Genomic DNA, 19,815 nt, shown 5'->3' with positions numbered 1-19,815 from the left:
TGGAATGGGCTCCCGGGCTTCTGGGGTGGCTGTTGTTTTTTGTTCTCCTCCTTCTGTTGTCTGATGACATCTCCTGGCACAATCCCAAACCAGCCACAGGTGCCACTCAGGGGTCTCTGGGGCTGGTGCCTGCAGTGCCTCTGACTATGGAGGGTGGCCCTATATGCACCCAGGGACCTGGGCTTGTTTTCTGCTGCCACACTATCACATCCCATCCCCCAACATCCTAGAGGCATTAGTCTTTTCTTTCTGATGGTCCATATGGGGGAGAGTAAACTTCCTCTTGGAGTTTTGATTTGTTCATTGATTGCACTCAAAGTCACCTTAGGGCTCGGGTACAGGCCAGGAGGTGATCTGAATTACAGGCATCACATTCTGCTGAGGGTCACCTCTAATCTAGCATCTGCCTGCTCTTGTTGAACTGAACTATGGCGACTTTACCATCCCTCATTGGCTGCCCGACCCTCTGGGTCTCCACAGGTGCCCAGATACACCTGAATGCCAGGGCAAAAGCAGTGTAGCTGATGAGACAGAACTTTGTGATGCTGCATTCACAGGTTTTCCTGAATGTTCCTTGCATGTAGGACCCCTTTCAAAAGCATGCAGCCTTTGTCACTGCGGAATTTGAGGAGATTTGAGAAGATTTTCTTAGTGGGCTAGGAAGGAAAAGATCTGGAGCTTTTTCCACTGGGAAAGGGCTCTCTGTGATTTGCCCATGGTCAAGTTTTCTTCCAGGGTTCATCAATTGCCTCCACAGTGATTAGATAGCCGGATCAGAACAGCCCAGGGAGGAAATGGATGTTAATCCCCCAGCACCTGTGCAGACCCAGCACCCTTCAGTTATATGATGAGGAGAGAGGGTTATCTGTGGGTGTCCGTGGGCCATTAGAATTTTTAAAACACCAAGGAAGAAGAAACAAGAATGTAGCTCATGTCCAGGCTTAAACATTAACTATGTAACATCAGTGCGCTCAGTTCAGCACCCCGTCTCAAGCTTCCTTTCCTTAACTGTGAATAAAGTACAACGAAACTAGCCCTAGTCTCTAAGACTGTACTGATGAGAATAGTGTGAAACTAATATGTCAAGTTTAAAATCAAATCAATTGTTATCAAAACATGAAGGAGAAGTCAGGAATCATAAGTATCTGCCTTATTTCTTATGTGAATGTTTCCTAAATCAGGTTTATTATCCAAAACAGACAAATGAACAAACAAATGGTATCAACCTAATCCATTATTTGCAATACTCTCATTTTAACAAAAACAAGCAACACATCATCTAATCCTCGGATAATTCTGGTCTGCCTTATTCCTCATCCAAATCATGGCTGTGACTTTCTCACCTATGTCCCAGGGCCCTCAGTTTCTCCCTGCATGTCTGTGACTGTGTTCTAAGAGTTCCATATGTGCGTCCCTGAGCGGGTTGGGCCCAGCACTGTGCTGGCTATTCTTGTCTTGCTTCTTATCATCCCCTCAAGATGCCCACGAGAGTTGCACTAAGGGACGAGGTCAGGCAAATGCATGCTCTTAATTACCATGAGCCTTTGGCTGACACCCCAGTGTAGTTGGCCTCCTGTGAGTTAACCCCAATATTGAAAGCAGAGGTCTCTCTCAATTCTAGCTATTCATTAGAATCACCTGGGAGATTTGAAAAAACAAAAACAAACAAACAAAACTAGTGGTATTCAGGGCTTTTCCCTCGGCATCCCCAAGAGATTCTGATTTAATTGATCCAAGGTAGAGCCTGGGTGTCCATATGTTTTTAAAGTTGCCAGGTAATTTTAATACAAAGCCCAGTTTGAGAACCACGGGTTCAAAGATGTGAGCTCCTCTTATGTGAGCTGTAGCCTTACACCGCAACAGTCCATATTTCCTATTTCCCCAGGTTCGTGGTTGAGTCTGCCTCCACTTTTTTCTAAAGCACTCTACTTCAGAGGAAATGCCACTTTGAGAGAACAAGTGCTGAGAAACAGTGGGCCTAGTAGCTTAAGGAGTTTGTCCATTGCTTAGATGCTGAGCCAGACCACTTGACCATGGGTTGTCTCATGGTGGAAGAGACCTCAGCAGGAATACCTCCAGGCCAGCATAACCTGCTAAGTCTCCAGGAAACAGAAGTCCAGGGAGATCCAGAGAGAGAACAGGAGGTAGGCTTGATGCCTGACCAGTGCCTTTTAAGAGCACTTCTTTCCATGCCAACCTTAGCCTGTGGAAGGACAGAGTTCAGAGAGAATTTCTCACAGTGGCTTACGTCTTTAGCACCTTCATTCACCACAGGAAGCTGCACTGCTGTCATGGACACACAATAAGATGCTTAGGATCCACCCCAAGTTCTCAGCTCTCATCCTTCTTGGAAGCAGAGTCAGAGCAAGAGCTAAACTGGAGTAGAGCATATAGTTAGCATCACCCAGGACAGAAAGATGGCCAGCTGGGAGCCTGTCCTCCAGAAGACTGCAGTGGTGCGGGAGCCAGAAACCAGTGCATCAGGAACACTCCCCATAGCCCAAAGATGCAATCCAAACTTCAGGAGCCTAGCTGCAGAGGCTCCTTGGGCTCTGACAATTTCCTCCTTCTCCAATTTTCCTTCATGGTACCTGGACAGCTCTTTGAATGGCCAGCCCTGCCTGAGTCTCACACTGCTCTCTGCCTCCTTTCCTGGACGGGCCCCTGCTGACCTGGAAAGTCCTGCCTGCCTCAGGGGTCTCTCCAGAAGCCTCCCCTGGTTCTGCCTGTCTGCTGGGAGCCCCTGCCCCAGGCTCTGCAGCCCATTCTGCGTGCCTCCTCTATACACTGGTTCATACCAATTTTTGTCTACTTATCTGTTTATTTGTTGGTCTTTTTTTTTTTTCTGAACATTCCCATAAAGGAAATCAGAGTCAATATCTGTAGTTACTGTTTCCGGTCTGGTAGGCACGAGCCTCAGGGGGCTATCAAACAGCTAAAATCCAGCTCCTGTGCATGTTGAAATAATATTTTGCCCACCTGTTGTGGCTCATGGCTATAATCCCAGAAGTTCGGGAGGCCAAGGTGAGAGGAGCCCATGAGGCCAGGAGTTTGAGACCAGCCTGGGCAACATAGTGAAACCTTATCTCTAAAAAAAAAAAAAAAAAAAAAAAAAAAAAAAAGAAAGAAAAGAAAAAGAATTTAAAAAAAATTTTTTTGAATACATTTGGTTAAATTAAAATTTCAAAATAATTTTACTTTATCTTTTTTGTTTTTTAAAATGTGACCTCTAGAACACTTAAAATTATATGTATGGCAAAAAATGAGCCATATGGTTGATATTATATTTCTGCAGGAAAGCTCTGGTCTGCAGTTGGATACAAAGGGCCAGTAATTGCTCTCACTAGTGTTTCTCTTTGTATCTCAACTTCTCCTTCTGTCCACAGCCTCGCCCATCTACTCCCAGGCACTGCACAGAAGATAAAAGACGACCAAGATCTTGCCCTTGCCCTTTAGTTCTCTCAGTGATATATTTCACTTTTTCTAAATCATCCAAACTTCCTCTGCACAGTGCCTCAAATAGGGTAGGTGCTCGACAAATAATTATTGACTGGTTCATTTGTGCGATTATTATTTATCCAGCATGGTTTTCTGTAGCCCTTTTAAAATCAGTGCTATTCCTTTTATTCATGGATTTTAGAGTGCTTAGGTTCGTTTTATTTAGAAATGCATCTATCTCCTCCACCTTCTTGAGGTTAGTGCAAGTAGATGGTCAGGCTCCAATCTTATTGGCCAGCAAGTGAATCACATCACGAATAAATGAGCAACAAGGCCGCCGAGGCCACTGCCCACAAGACTCGATCAGTTAGTTAACAAAATATCCAATATTCAGAAATTAATCAGTGAGAAATCAAATGAACACTGAGGTGGTCATGAATATGGCATCTTCTTAGGTGAGTACTTTTTTTTTTTGAGACGGAGTCTCACTCTGTTGCCCAGGCTGGAGTCCAGTGGCGCGATCCAAGCTCACTCCAAGCTCTGCCTCCCAGGTTCGTGCCATTGTCCTGCCTCAGCCTCCCGAGTAGCTGGGACTACAGATGCCCGCCACCACATCCGGCTAATTTTTTTTTTGTATTTTTAGTAGAGACGGGGTTTCACCATGTTAGCCAGGATGGTTGCGATCTCCTGACCTTGAGATCTGCCCGCCTCGGCCTCCCAAAGTGCTGGGATTGCAGGTGTAAGCCACTGCGCCCAGCCAGGTGAGTACTTTTCCACAGTGTGTCTGGAGACATGGATTTAGAAGCCAGGGGCTGGGTGGGGCAGAAGGAGGCTGGTTCTATCCAAGTCTACCTGCCCTTGAACTCCCTGACTTGTCTCCCCCTTTCAAGGAAGCCTGCCTTTCCATCATTTCTCTTTCTTTATATTTTTGTGGGACTGGTACTATTATTTTGAGTTGTCAATTTTCTTTTGAACTGCTCCATGTGCTTGGTGTATGTTTATGTCTTTCCAGTGAATCGGTCAACTCCTACCAGGCAGGACCATACGTTTTACTGTTCACATCTTTGTACTGCAGCCTTGCAGAATGTGCAGGGCCTTACAGAGGGTAGGAACTCAGCATACCAATATGCTTCCATTAGTTAGGAGAGATTTTACAAAATGGCAAAATCTCATACACCTTCTTTAAGGAGTTAAAACATTACTCAGCGGAAAAGAAGTTTCTTAAAGTTTATAAATAGTTCTAAAATATGTAAGTAAACAAAGCTATGTTAATGACCAGCATTATTAGAAATGGGTCACAGTTAATTGGAGATGTAGCACTCCTTCCCTAGCTGGCTCCTTTTAACAGCTGAAGTCTGTGCCTTTGATATTACCCTTCCTCTCTGTTCTCACTGCCACTGCCCCTTCCTTAGGTCTGAGACTATTTCAAATGAAGCATTATAATGGATCACAGCAACTAAAACAGACCGGCACAACAAAGATTGCACATGTACCGGTCTCCTAAGATTGTCCTCCAGTCCGGCTCCCATTCAAATTTATCCTCCAAATACCAGCTGAGTTATATTTCTAAGGTCACTCCAGGGCTGAAAAAGACTTCAGTGGTTGGTCATTACCTGTGGTAGGGAAGTCAGATAACTTAAATTGCCATGTGTGACCCTTAGTGCCTTGAGCTTCATCTAATTCACTGCATGTCCCTCCTCCCCACATACCCTGTGCTCAGCCATTGACGTCTTCTAAATGGGACAAACACACCTTGCTTGACTCACCCCTCTAATTTCACATATACTCTTCCATGTCTTGGATTCTCATCTAGAATTCTCCTTATTTCCGTTCCTCATGAAGTCTCTCATTACTCTAGGGAGAACTAATTACCCCACTTCTTGTGTTCTGATTTGATTTGTTTATATATCTCATAGCGTATAGAGTTGTAAGTAATTGAAGCATACAATTAAGACCCCCACTTACCCCACCCCCATGGCCCCCAGATTCCAAGTTCTCCTAGAGCAAGAACCATGTCTACCTTTTTCCATTTGGGGTGTTCCTGCTATGTGGCTGGCATTTTACTTATAATAGCTCATTTAAATATTTAAATTATTTCATAAGACCATATTATTATCCCTGTTTTGCATATGATGAAACTGAGGCTCTGAGTGTTTTCATTTCCCAAAATCACAACTGGTGAATGTGAAAAACCAAGACTTAAATGTATGTTCTGTTCTAAGGCCAATGGTCTTTACTCTGCAGCGTGCTACTGTTGCTCATTCACACTTATATTTTCTGTGCCTAGTACCACGAGATGGTAATAAGTAAAACACCAGTTAAATGAATGAGGCCAAATTCCCAGTATCCCAGTTTCCCTTGAGTAAAAGTCCGACTCCCTTCCCACTTGTTGCCGCCCTTCCCTTCCCATCCCTGTCTTCCTCCTTTTCACCTGTGCTGTCTTACTAAGAAGGTAGGTCGTTTTTTGGTTGTTGATTGTTTTGTATGTGCTGCAAACATTGCAAGTGCTCCTCCCAGCTCACAATGACTTCTCCCAGACACCCGCTTTTGCTTTCTGACATTTTCAGTGTCTGCTGCCAAGACCTGCTGTGATTCTCGTGACACAGAGTTGTGTGTGAGAGCTTGCAACAGCCAGAGGGGCCTCTGACGAGACAGGCCATCCTGAGGCTGTCAGGCACTCGGTCGTAATGAGCCTGCCATTTGAAAGAGCCACAGCACAAGTTGGGTTTGGGTTTATCCTCCCTCTTACCTCCCCTTTCCACTTGATGTAGATTGTCACAGACCAGGTTTTTCTCAATGTAAGAACATAAAGGCATGAAATATTCTCAGAACAGGAAAAGGCCACACGGCTCAATATATTGACCTCTTCTGTTAATATTTCCAGTGATTCTCCATTTTGGTAAAAGAGCTTGGCTGATTACTGTTGGCAGAAAGTGACAAAGTGAGAAGGTGTTTTAGGGCTTGACTTTTAGGTATTAGCGTGGAAGCAATCCAGGAGAGTGTCAGGCCAGCTCCTCAATTTAAAAAGGAGCAAAAGAAACGCTGAAAACTGGTGGGTGTTCTTAAGGCTCACAGGTATGTGGAGCTGAGCACAGATCAGAAAGTGGGTTTTCTAAGGCATGAGGCCCATAGAACTATTCCAAAACATTACCTCCAGCAAAATGAACCTCATATACTGGGGCCTATTCCCCCAACTTTTATTTTAACATTTATCTGGTGGAGTTACCTTGTGGTTTGGGATTGGCATTCCTCTTTGATCTGTGCTAAAGGGCAAACCCATCTGGTGCCAAGAACAGTTAGAATGTTAACTGTGAGTATGACCACATGTATTAGTCCATTTTTGTGTCACTGTAAACAAATACGTTTAGCTGGGTAATTTATAAAGAAAAGAGATTTCATTGGCTCCTAGTTCTGCAGGCTTTACAGGAAGCATGGTGCCAATATCTGCTCAGCTTCTGGTAAGGGCCTCAGGAAGCTTCTAATCACAGCAGAGAGCTAAGAAGTGTGGGGTGGGGTGGGGGCAGGCATGTCACATGGCAAGAGTAGGAACAAGGGGTGGGGGAGGTGCCACACTCTTTTAAATAGCCAAATCTCATGGTTGGTAATGGTAGACAACTCATTACCATTCATTACGGTGGGGAAGACACCTAACCATTCATAAAGGATCTGCCCCCATGACCCAAATGCATCCCACCAGGCCCCATCTGCAACATTAGAGGTCACATTTCAACATGAGATTTGGAAAGGATAAACATCTAAACTGCATTATTCTGCCCCTTCCCTACCCCCCAAAATATCATGTTCTTCTCACATTGCAAAATACGGTCACCTCTTCCCAACAGCCCCTCAAAGCCTTAACTAATTCCAACATCAAGTCCAAAGTCCTAAGTCTCATCTGAGACTTATCTTCTTCTGCCTATGAGCCTATAAAATTAAGTGAAGTTATTTACTTCCAAGATACAATGATGATATAGGCATTGGGTAAATGTTCCTGTTCCAAAATGGAGAAATTGTCCAACAGAAAGGGGCAGTAGGCCACACACAAGTCTCAAACTCAGCAGTCATTACACCTTAAAGCTCCAATATAACCTCCTTTGACTCCATGTCCCATATCCAAGCCACAATGGTACAATGGGTGGGCTTTAAGGCCTTTGGGAAACTCTGATCCTGTGGCTTTGCAGGGTGTAGACCCTGTGGCTGCTCTCACAGGTTGGAGTTGAGTGCCTATGGCTTTTCCAGACTCAAGAGGCAAGCTGCCCATGGCTCCATCATTCTGGGGGCTGGAGGGTGGTGGCCCTCTTCCCACAACTCCACTAGGCAGTTCCCTGGTGGAAACTGCATGGGGGCTTCATCCCCCCATTTCCCCTCCCTCTGCACTGCCCTAGCAGAGGTTCTCTGTGAGTGCTCCACCCCTGTGGCAAGCTTCTGCCTGGGCACCCAGGCTTTCCCATACATCCTCTGAAATCTTGGAGGAAGCCGCCAGGCTTCCTTCATGCTTGCATGCTGTGAGCCTGCTGACTTAGCACCATGTGCAAGCTGCCAAGGCTTATGGCCTGCACTCTCTGGAGTAGTGGTCAGATCTGTACCTAGGGCCCTTAGAGCCACAGCTGGAGCTGGAGCAGCCAGGATGTGGGGAGCAGTGTCTGGAGATTGCTCAGGACAATGGGGTCTTGGACCTGGCTCCTGAAACCATTCTGTTCTCCTAAGCCTCTGGGTCTGTGATGGGAAGGGCTGTCCCAAAGACTTTGGAAATGCCTTGGCTCCCTTTTAGTCATGTTAATCTCTCTAGCAAGTGGTTGCTCCACAACCCGTCTAGATTCCTTCTCTACAACAGGGCCAGGCTGCAAACTTACTTTTACTCTCTGCTTCCCTTTTCAATATAAGTTACAAGTTTAAGTCTTTTGTTGTTGTTGTTCCCAAATCTGATTCTAGGCCATTAAAAGCAGCCACACCGCTTCTTGAATGCTTTGCTACTTAGAAATTTCTTTTGCCAGATACTGTGAGTTGTCACTCTTAAGTTCAAGCTTTCCCAGATCCCTAGGATATGGATACAGTGCAGTCAAGCTCTTTGCTAAGGTGTAACAAGGGTGACCTTTACAGCAGTTTCCAATAAGTTCATTATTTCCACCCGAGACCATTGACAGCCTGGATTTTACTGTCCATATTTCTACCAGCATTTTGGTCACAACCATTCAACCAGTCTCTAAGAAGTTCCAAACTTCTCCTCATCTTCCTGTCTTCTTCTGAGCCCTCTACACTCTCCCAACTTCTGCTTGTTACCCAGTTCCAAAGCTGCGTTCATATTTTCAGGCATCTCTATGCCAACACCCCACTCCTTGGTACCAAATTTTTTGTGTTAGTTCATTTTTGCATCTCTGTAAAGGAATACATGAGGCTGGGTAATTTATAAAGAAAAGAAGTTTACTTGGCTCATGGTTCTGCATCTGCTTCTGGTGAAGGTCTCAGGAATTTACCAGTCATGGCAGAAGGTGACAGGGACCCAGCATGTCACTTGGCAAGAGCAGGAGCAACAGATGTGGGGGAATGCCACACTCTTTTAAACAACCAGATCTCACATCAGCTCAGAGCAAGAACTCCACATTACCTTGAGAACAGCACCAAGCCATTCGTGAGGGATCTATCCTCATGATCAAAACCCCTCCCACCAAGCCCCACCTCCAACATTGGGGATCATATTTCAACATGAGGTTTGGAGGTGACAAATATCCAAACTGTATCACCATATCAGATGGACCCATGGTTTGTCTCTTTAAGCAGGGCTTCCCCCTTTCCAAGCTTTCCAAAGTGTCTCTAGAGCGAGGGGTGATGCCCAGTGAGGGACAGTCTGCAGGACAGATCAGCCCACAGTGGCAGTTCTCTTATTCAGACAATTTCTCCAGTGCCTCTGTTGAAACTCTTGAGTGACCAGGTTGGGATAATCTTCCCTAAGGGATGAGAACATTGCCCAAGAACGTTAGGACAATGAGGAAGGGTACCAAGGGGCAGTACTTAACCACTACTCTCTCATTGCTCTTGATAAAAACTCTTTCTTTCTCACCATTTGCCATTCTGGTTACCGGTTGATCCCAAGTCACAAGAAGTCCTCACTTTCTTGAAATACCACTCTTAGCATCATATCCCTGGCCAATATAATGGATCAAGAAAGATCTAAGAGGCCTCATTGTTTTTATGCAACCAGGGTACCAGCTTATACCAACAATGTCATATTCCATATGCACTGTCAATATTTTGTCTATTCCCCTTCCTGAAATGCATATGAATCTCCTGCTAAAAGACACAGGACATGCAATTATTCACACATAGTACCTCAAGCAATTGACAGTCAACAGAGCCAATGTTAGGTGTTGCTCTGGAGATATGCACAAATGTTAGGGGATTTGATCTGGTCTTGAAATGTAAAGTGGGTAGGGCAGAGTAGGTGTCCCTAATGAAGTGTTCCTTGAAAGCAATCTGGCAATTGAAATTTTAGCTGAGGTGACAGAAGATCTGTTAGTTCATTCAAACCACTTTCTCCCCTGCCAGAGGTGAAGAATAATTCTGAGTTGTTCCTGCTCAACATTTTTTCCTACTGCAACATCTAATGGTGTTTGTATTCTCACACCGCCACAAATACTTCTAAGATTATGCAAAATTCTGAACATACTCTTTCTAAGGAGAGAAAAGGACAGGCTGGTAAAGAGACGGAATTTATTTGCAAGGCTTAAGTAAATGGAAAGATACAATGAAACAGAGAGAGTGGTTTTATATGCAAATCTAGGAGGGTTCAACTATTTTGCCTGATGATTATAAACTCATTGAGAACAGAGGCCATATCCATCTTCACTCTGCACTCCCAATGCTCATACACAATGCAGCTGTTTAGGTTCAATAAATACTTCTCCCCTGTCCAAATCCACTTCTCATCCTGTTAGTCCTGCTCTTATTTTTATCTGGATTGAGGGCTGGGGGAGTGGCTGAAGAAGAGAGGCACATGTATTGCCTCTATCATTATTTCCTCACAAATAAGCAATTAACTCCTTCTGCACCAGTATTTACATCACTATCTACTAAATCTTGAGAGGGAAAATAAATTTAAAAATAATTTGGATTCCTTTCTTATTCTTTATGGGTAGAGTTTTTTTTTTTTTTTCTCTGTTTAAGAAAGGGAAATAATTGCAATAAGAGAAATTTGCATTTCTCTGCCTGCTGTGGGAAGACATATTTCAATAATGCATTGAGATTCTCTGAAGAGGTGGATGGCCAGGCTGGCAGAGACATCAGCAGCAGCCGGGCATGGGGTGGAGGTGGAGAGAGGAAGGGGCCATGTCTGAAAACTGCTCTGAGAGGTGTCCTTAGCTCTGGGCAACTGCAGCTGCAGGGAACTCTGGCAGAGGGGAACAAAGTAGTGAGTTTGCTAAGACCGGAGACTGATTCTGCCTGCGGTCTTTAGCCAGATGGCTGCTTATCAGGAGTGTTCAGACTGGAAGACAGGAAATTAATGTTGGATTGTAGGTCCATTTGTGCTAAGCTGCCCATGGTTGCTTGGGAGGCTCATAGCACTGAACCCTGGCCATACCTCTGTGCTTTCAGAAAGCAGCCTCAGGCATTTTGTAGCATGAATAAAGACCTGAAAAAGAAATGACCTATTCTGAGAGGATCAGAGCACCGGGGATCATTTAACCACAATATGATGACAATTTGTGAGATGGGGAGATTGGTGACATGTAAAATTATCTGTGTGAATGCATTCAAGGAGGGGAGATTGCTGCTTACTTATTTACTGTCAAATGACTGAAAGCCCAGGTTTGGAAACACTGAGTTTCTATTGTCAGTTCTTCCTATCAGCCATGGACTACTAGTGGCAAGGTCTGGAGAACAAGACCCTGATTCTGTGAAATCACCCAGGTTTAAGCACCAGCATTGTAATTTAGCGGGTGATTGCACAGGCTTTGGAGTTGAACATGCTCAGGATGTAATTCCTCTTCTCCTCTTGATTAGGCACATGAAAGTGGTCAAGTTACTTAAAGTCTGGAAGTCTCAGTTTTCTCATCTGTAAAATGAGGATAATATAGATTTTATGGACTTCATGGAATTTCTAAGAGAGTTGAGGTAGGACCATTAACCATACCGTTTTATTCCTCAACACTGAATCTGGAATCAATTGAGTAGGTGGCTGGCAGATTTTTTTTTTAATCAAACAAACAAAAAGATGAGGTTTGTTGCTACTTGTATTAAATTAGAGAATATAGCTTGAATCTTTAGCTAAAATTGGGCTTTCTACTATCTCCAGTATGAAACTCACACATCTAGTAGTATAGCCTCTCATCTCAATCTCCTCCTCTTATACCCTCTCACTTCCCGCTCCCCCCACCATAGACAGAGATATGAGTAAGCAGAGATTCCCTCATAAGAACGCAATGAGAGAAGAATGAGTCCAAGCTAACAGTGAGAAAGGTGCGTCAAATGCCACTGGCCCCACATATTTATAGAATTATCATTTCATTGATATTACTTTTCATTCTCATGTATCTGTAAAGAAAGAGATTTATGAAGTACTTTAAGCTTTTTGAGGGAAAGCAAAACCAAACAATAACCCCCGCAAAAAAGAAAAAGAAAACCCCAAAACCCTCGTCATTGCACATTTTCTTCATTTCCAGCTGTCTTTGGGCTGGTTTTCATAGGGAGCTGAAGACAGAAATCAGTACTCATGGTGTTGCTCTCTCTAGTTGTGGCATTTGGGTGCTTCCCATGCCAAGAGATCCAAGCCTGATATTCAAACAGGCTTAAAAGAGCCCGTCATGGTGGAGGCTGAACTACACTACAGTGGGACAACGGATATCCAGACCAAGGTGTCCCCGGCTCACTTTCAGAATTCCAGTGCTGATAGAATCTCACTTACAGACCACAGAATTTAAAAGGGCTGCTGAGGCATTCCAGAAATAGCCATTAACCTGGAGCAAGGATACATGCTTCAATCCTGCCTCTGCCATGTCCTAGCAGAGTGACCTTGGGCAACTAGTTACTCCATGTCTCTTAGTCTCATTTTCCTCCCCTATAAAATTGGGACAATAATGCCTATCTTATGGGGTTTCTGACGAGATGAGCAAAGTACTTATATTACATATATTATATGTATATATATTATATACATATATGTATGTAATATACATAAATATATTTGAGCACCTGTTATTGTCAAGTTCTGTAATACATATATATATACACACACACACATACATACACACACACACATATATGTATATGTATATATACACTGGATACATATACTGGATCTGAAAGGAATACATATGATAAGGAATCATTCAGTTGTCTTTCCTGCTCACCTGGCCCTGCATAACTTAAAGGTAACTTAAAGGTGAATGATCTGGAAGTAGAAGAGGCCATTGTCCAGGCTCAGATGGCCAGACAGCAACAGTGGTGTTGCAGCATCTTTTCTGCATGAGATTTTAACTTCATCTGGAAGAAACCTAAATGCCTACACTAATGTATAAATTAATGAATGCATAGATGCCTAAAATGTTTGTTTTGTGGGTGTTTTTTTTTAACACCTGAAGGAATGAGTTTTATTTTCTATAAAATGTTTGACTCTCAATGACTCATGTTAATCAATTGGCACATTTTCTTTCTTCCCCGAAAACCAAATTGTTAAGAAAACAAGAACTTTAGAACAGGGAAGCAAATTGACTGCATCTGTGCTGTCTGAGTTAGGGGACTAGTCGTGGGCTAAAAGTAGATGGCTGGACGTGACACATATTTGGAATTAAGGAGTGACTCAAGGACAGAAAGGAGTCTGGGATGAGAAAGTCTTTGTCTCCTGAGTAGCTGAGCCTGGAGAGGGAGGGGAGGATTCTGAGCATGTTGCAGGAAACAAAATTAAGGATGCAAGGTGCAAGGAAGTAGAATATGTTTGTGGCTAACGTAAAAGAGTCGATACATTTGAAATACCGACAGGGCATCTATATCTGTATTTATCCATCTATAAACTATTGGAACTATGTCTGAAATTTCAGAAACATTTGGAAGTCTTCTGCACAGAAGAAATAAGTGAGGCCATTGAAATGGATGAAGTCTTTCAAAGATCTTACGTAAGAGTAAAATTATTGGGGCAAAGTCGTTGGGGAAGGGTTGGGTAAAGAAAAAGAACTGTCATAGAAGTTATAAAAACAAACTCGGGTGGTCTAATAGAATTGGCATCATGGGAGAAGTGCATTTCAAGAAGAAGATGACCAACAGTTTCAGATACTCCAGAGAGATCGAGAAAAATGGAATATAAGAAAAGGTCTCTAGACTGGATCATTAGATTTCAAAATAACTTCACATTTTTCATTTTATTTGTACAGCATGTCAGAGCTGCCAAGGTCAGAATTTGTTTTTCAATATTACGCTTTTGGATGTATATGGAGCACTGACGTGTTATTAACAAGTTTGCTCCAAATCATATTGACATATCGGGGTAGGTTTTGCTCCCTCCTGCATTGTGTGCATGGCTGTTGCAAACCTCACCCTCTATCCTTCCTGCTGAGAGTTGACCCCACTGCCTACTCCTGAGAGTGAAGTCTGAAAAACCTCCCCACTTGGCCCCTCTTCCTTTTCTCCGTTGCTCTTGGCTCGTCCCGCTCTTTCAGGTTCTCTGTTCTTTCCCACTTGTAAATCTTCAATCTCTTCCACGATTTCTTACTTCTACCTGTAAATATGCTCAGGTCTAAATTTTTCTTTATAAAGAAGGATGAAACAAAAAAACCCAGCGATTCTATCTTTCCCTCATTTTCCCTCTTTGCCACTAATAAAAAATATTTCCTGCAAAAGGAAGACATATTTTCCATGATTTGTATATCCCCAAATCGTTGCTGATTTTCTGGGAAGTCATTTTTTATACTGAATCTAGGGATTGATTTATTTTTGGGTCTCCGGCCACGATTCATTTTCTAACCATCTCTCTGTTTTCTATGTCATTACCCTTAGTGGGGATATGGGCAACCTCAACATTGAATGAATACATTCAGTCATTGATGAGGAACAGGAGGAGACAGCATAAAATATGTGAGGATAAAAAAGATAAGAATTTGAGTGGTGTCATGACACAGGTTTGAGTCAAGGAAGGAGATGGTAGCAGCTTCAACAATTACTCATACAATACCCCCTGTCCCCTCCTGAACAGATGTCTATTGAATATCCATGTGCCAGGCGCCTTTCTGGGTGCTAGAGACACAATGGTGAATAAACAGATCCGCAGCTTCCACGCTCTTAGCGTCCAGCAGAGAGAGGTTAATGTTTTCAACTGTGGTATATTAATCTCAACTTGTCATTCTCTGGTGGGGGCTAGAGCTCATATCCGTATTTGTAGAGGCAAAGCAGATGGATAGTGATAACATTCTCTAGGTCAGTGGTTTCAAAATGCCGACCCATGATGATGCTGGCCCATGATGAAGCCCCACGCCTGTGAAGAACGAAAAAAATTAGGAGAACAAAGCCAGAGGGAGCCCATCATGTCAACAACTGTCCATTCTGAAATTATATCCTCTCTGTCTATGGAATTAAAATGCACCCTTAATTTTTAAGAATTAATGATGAGAAGAAGTAGACACTTTTACTTGGCAAAATAAAAAAAAAAAAATTGGCACCTAACTTCTGCCCTTTCTTTTCTTTTAAATTTTACTGATCTATAAACCCCGAAAGTCTGAGAATTTCGGTTACAAGATATCTAGGTTATGCAGGAAATACATATTTTTTTGAGGAAAAAAAGGATCTTCCAGTTGGCACAATCCAGGTAGGCTGTTGACAATTGATCCAATTTACCCAATATTTACCCAGCCTCCCACTCCCTTTGCTGGGATTCTGCCAAGCAAACTCACCAGGAAGCTGAAGGGTGCTTGTCAGTAAATCAATTTAATTGTTAATTGTGGCCAGACCCAAAAATGTTCATCTAAAATCATAGCTGTCACTCTAACCCTAAGGATAAGAGACATTCACTTAAAAGACAAAATCTAAAAGTCCCAAAGGCAAATTAATATAAATGACACCCAGGTTTCCTGAGAAACAGAAGGTCTCGAGCTTTCCAGCTGAACTGTACTTTGCATTTATCTCTCTGGCTCTTTGTCTTCTATAGCATTTGAAGGAGAAATTCCAAGGGAGAACTCAGTTAAACTTGACTAATTAATTCTTTGTAAAAGCTCGTGCCTGAAGATGGGATGGTAACATAGAGGCCGCCTGGCCATAGGGTCAACTGGACCCTGTGCTCCTGGAAGCTGGGGCAGTCACTTTAGTCACGCACCCTCCCCAAGCCCAGCACCAAGGGGCTGTGCTGGTTTCCCAGGGCTTCCATAACAAAGTACCACAACCAGAGAACTTCGAGGTGATTGTTTCACAGGGCCAGAGGCCGTAGGTTCAGAACCAGGGCACTGGCAGGGCCATGCTGCCTCAGAAACCTACAGGGGAGAATTCCTCTTTGACTCTTCCCGTGTCTGGTGTTTCACTGAAATTCCTGGTGTTCGTTGGCTTGTGGGCTCAGCACTTCAGTCCCTGCCTCTGTTGTCCCAGGACCTTCTTCCCTCACATGTCTCTGTGTCTGTGTCTTTTCTCCTTTTCTTACAAGGGCACGAGCCATATTGGATTAAGGGCCCACCCTATTGCAGTACGACCTCACAGGAACTAATCACATCTGCCAAGACTCTACAGCCAAATCAGTTCACGGTCTGAGGGACCAGGGAATAGGACTTCAACACAGCTTTTCTGGGAGGACGAGAGGACACAATTCAACCCATGACAAGTGTTCAGTAATGAACCTGTGAATAAATGATTCTGGGAACTAGCACCAGTTAAGACTTCGGCTGTGGGGATGACAGATTTTGAACAAACAGGTGTGTACTTGTCTTAGTGCTGAATACAGATATAGATATAGATAGAACTAGATAGATAAATATATGTATGCGTGCAAATATGTTTTTATATATTTGTATATTACCTGTATAATAGTAAAAATTATATCACGATGTTATTGTGTGCTTTTGAAAGGTCTAACACACGAATTTCAAAGTAGTAATAATTAAACTTATGCATACCACAGATGTCACCCATGGTCTTCCAATTGCTCACACTCGTGAGATTTTTTCCTGATTGAAAGATTCCATTGATAATGACGGGCGTTGGCTTGCAATGCGACAATTCCTTATTAAAGCAGTCAACCATTGCCAAGACTGAGGGCCCTCTGGATAGGAAGTGGCCCCGATTTTAGGAAAGAGGGCTCCTTCTTCCTGCGGAAGGAAGAGGCCATCTCTCTTCAGCTTCTGGCTTAGCAGATCCCTTGAGGGACTACTGAAAATCTAGGAAGAATTTTTACTGATTAATTTTAAAACACAGTTTTTGCAAAAAAAAAAAAAAAGCTTCTGTCTCCTGAACTTCGGTTCTGCAAGAGAAAGAACATAATGGGCCCCCATTATTACAATCTTGACCTTTCATGGAGAGGCTTAATGAGATGGTGGGAACTTGTTGAGGGCTGTGGGGTCAGTTCCTCAGCTCCTCAGGATGCCGCAGGACTTGGAAGTGTGGTTTGGTGGGTGCCATGGGAGCTGATTCCCAGCCCCCAGCATCTCACTGGCTCTTGAGTGTGCACCCTGCTGGCTCACAGGGGTCGCTTTTGCAGTCCAGAGGCCTGGTACGCTTCCCACCTTGCTCTTAGGACACTTTCTTCCCTCATAACCCCTCCCCACCCCTCTGATTCACTCAGGTGCCTAAGAGAAGGTGCTGGTTTGCATCTGTCCTTTGACCCCAGCTAGAATAAATGAAATAGGATGGTTGTGCATCCTAGCGAGGGACATCCACTTTCAGTGGGTGGCTGCTGTCTGGTGCTCTGCCAGCTCTCCTTGAAACCCCTGGCAGCCTTCTGAGATTAAATGCAGAGCTCTTGAGTAATCTAAACCCAGCAAGAAGTCACTCTCTCAGCAGCAGGCCAAGTGTTCTAGACTGTCATCTTATTAAGAGCAAAGAGAAATTTTGATTTAAAGGAAGGCCCTTAATTTTCCAACAAGGAGTGAAAGCAATAACATTTCTTCTGCCCCCTGCTGACTCCTCACTTCGTAGAAAGTTGGCTTCTCCGGGTCTGGATCATTCCTTTGTGCTTGGATATTCTGTCAGAGGCTTTCTTCTCAAAGAGGCGTTCCTTAACAAGAAATGCATTGAAGCTGAGGAAGGGAACAAATTGATATGTATTTGTGAGTTTGGTAAAATAAGAAAGATGTATTCTCAGCACACAATAGTGCATGTGCAGACCTCCCTTGTCCACCACCCTCAATCCACCTCCTCCTGCCCCTATCTTGGGTCCCTTTCTCTTGCCTCATACCCTGCACCGAGCATCCCCGGGCCAGCCCAGAGGGGAAGCAGCATGGCTTTCACGTGGCCACAGGGGACGCAGGGTTCAGGCCTGCTCAGAGATACAACTATAACTCCCTGCTGTTTTGAGGTGGTGTTCTGTATATGAAAAAATCTGCATCCTGCTATATGCCTCATAATATAGTGCTTTGTGGGTCTTATTGCAGTGGATTTTATTTAGTCAATAACCCTGTACAGCACTGTCTGATGATAAATAACTGCAATTTGCATGATATTCTGGGCCGTTAGATTTTTTCTTGTTCTACAAGCAAATTGCATTTATCTTTCAGTTTTCTTTTTTTTTTTTAGTCCAAATATCCTACAACTGCTTAAATAAAGACCACTTCAACTTTCAATTTATTACTAACCCTAACTATCACAGCAAGCAGTATAAGGGCTAAGAAACATGAGACTCTTCTAAGGGGCTAATCTCTGCATTGGATACCGTTGTGTGCAGGTGGCTACTGTATCTGAAGCACTCCTTTCCTTCAGGAATTGTCCCTGTGCTCAGAGAGTTTGCACCAAGAGGCGTAGCTGCAGTGGTGTGGACAGAAAGGGCAGTGAGTGGGTGTCCACCCCAACTATGTTGCATTATTTCAATTAGTTTCCATCTGTGTGTTAGACTCTGAGCATCACAGATGCAGGGACTATATGTGATTATCTTTATAACCCTTGGATTGAGAATCCTGCCGAGTGCAGAGTAAGTGCTCGTCGAATTTTGTACAATAAATCAGTGCACAAACAAATGAATGAGAAAGTCATTTTGGATTCAATGCTGCCTATCTGTGCAATTTTATGCTGGCATACTTCTGGTGGCAATTTTATATTTGTAGTAGTTTTTGAAGCACTGTCATAGACTGGTAATATTGCATAGGGGTGAGAATATTGGTTCTACCAATCAGTTCCCAAGCTTTAGCTCCTTCCTCAGTAAAATGGGAGTAACAACTCTAGCTATTTCTTAGTGTTGTATGTGTTCAGTGAAACAATGCATGTATTTATCATAGAGCCATACACACAGTAAGTGCTTGTTAAATGGAAGCTAATTAGTATCATTATTATTGATGGCTATGATGATATCCTCTCTTCCTACCATTTAATTCTACTGAAATTGTTGATCCTTAATGTGTTTAAGGCCCATCTACCTTCATGTTTTCAGTTTAGATTCAGGCAACATCTATCAATGTCAGGCAAAGATCCAGCTGGTGAGAACTGAAGAAGGGTGCTTTGTGTGTGCACTTTATCCCTTAACGCTTTGAAAATGGCAAGAGAGGATGATTATTTAGTGGATGTTTACTCTGGGCCAGGCTCTGGGATATTGAGATACTTTATGTATGCTACCCTTTTTAATCTCTATAAAAATGTTTTGAGGTAGGCATTATCACCCTCTTATTTTATAGAGTAGGGAATTTAGACACAGAAAGGGTATACAACTCATTAGAAGTCACACATCAAGTAAATGATGAATCCAGGCATTCCTGGCCGCAAAGTCTGATCTCTTACTGTGTTAGATCAGTGTAACCTTCCTCATCAGCCTCAGCATAAATGTCAAATTGGTGCATTTACTTCAAGGAGCAATTCAGAATCCTATACACAGACCTTAACGAGGACACAGTAGCCTTGATTTTAATCAACCAATTCCTCAGGCTAACGTTCCTGTGAATCCCTCTGGGCCTTGTATACTTCTTCTGTAAACTTGGTAGCACAGCAGAGACTATATCAGAGTGTCCTTTTCACTGTCTCATACCTATGATTCTGGACTTGGAATGAGTCACACCTGTGGCAAGCATATTAGGATATACAGGAACAATTTAATTGGAGGGAAATATTTTCTCCTATTCCTGGCTGTCTGAGGCTCTTTGAGTCCCTTCAGTGTTAAAATATAAACCTCTAAAACCACCTGTTTACAGTGTTTCCACTCTGTCAGCCAATGTAACTCCATGTTGAATTGAACAAGAAATTGCTATGGGAATGCACACATCTGAAAGCATAAAC

The 19,815-nt window shown here is 43.2% G+C and overlaps 1 protein-coding gene and 1 long non-coding RNA gene across 2 annotated transcripts in view; both read left to right on the top strand.

Moving 5' to 3' along the window:
• The window catches only part of OPCML (opioid binding protein/cell adhesion molecule like), a 1,125,121-nt gene that overhangs the window by 247,255 nt on the left and 858,051 nt on the right, over window positions 1-19,815 (top strand).
• Window positions 1-19,815, top strand: part of LOC129048840 (uncharacterized) — a 68,068-nt gene that overhangs the window by 44,745 nt on the left and 3,508 nt on the right. The window contains exons 3-4 of the long non-coding RNA XR_008511525.1: window positions 13,470-13,544; window positions 16,052-16,316. This is a non-coding gene — a long non-coding RNA (uncharacterized LOC129048840). The remainder of the gene's footprint in view (window positions 1-13,469; window positions 13,545-16,051; window positions 16,317-19,815) is intronic.

Source organism: Pongo abelii, chromosome 9 (genome assembly GCF_028885655.2).
Source record: "Pongo abelii isolate AG06213 chromosome 9, NHGRI_mPonAbe1-v2.0_pri, whole genome shotgun sequence".
Taxonomy (NCBI): domain Eukaryota; kingdom Metazoa; phylum Chordata; class Mammalia; order Primates; family Hominidae; genus Pongo; species Pongo abelii.
This window is presented reverse-complemented; position numbering and strand designations above follow the sequence as displayed.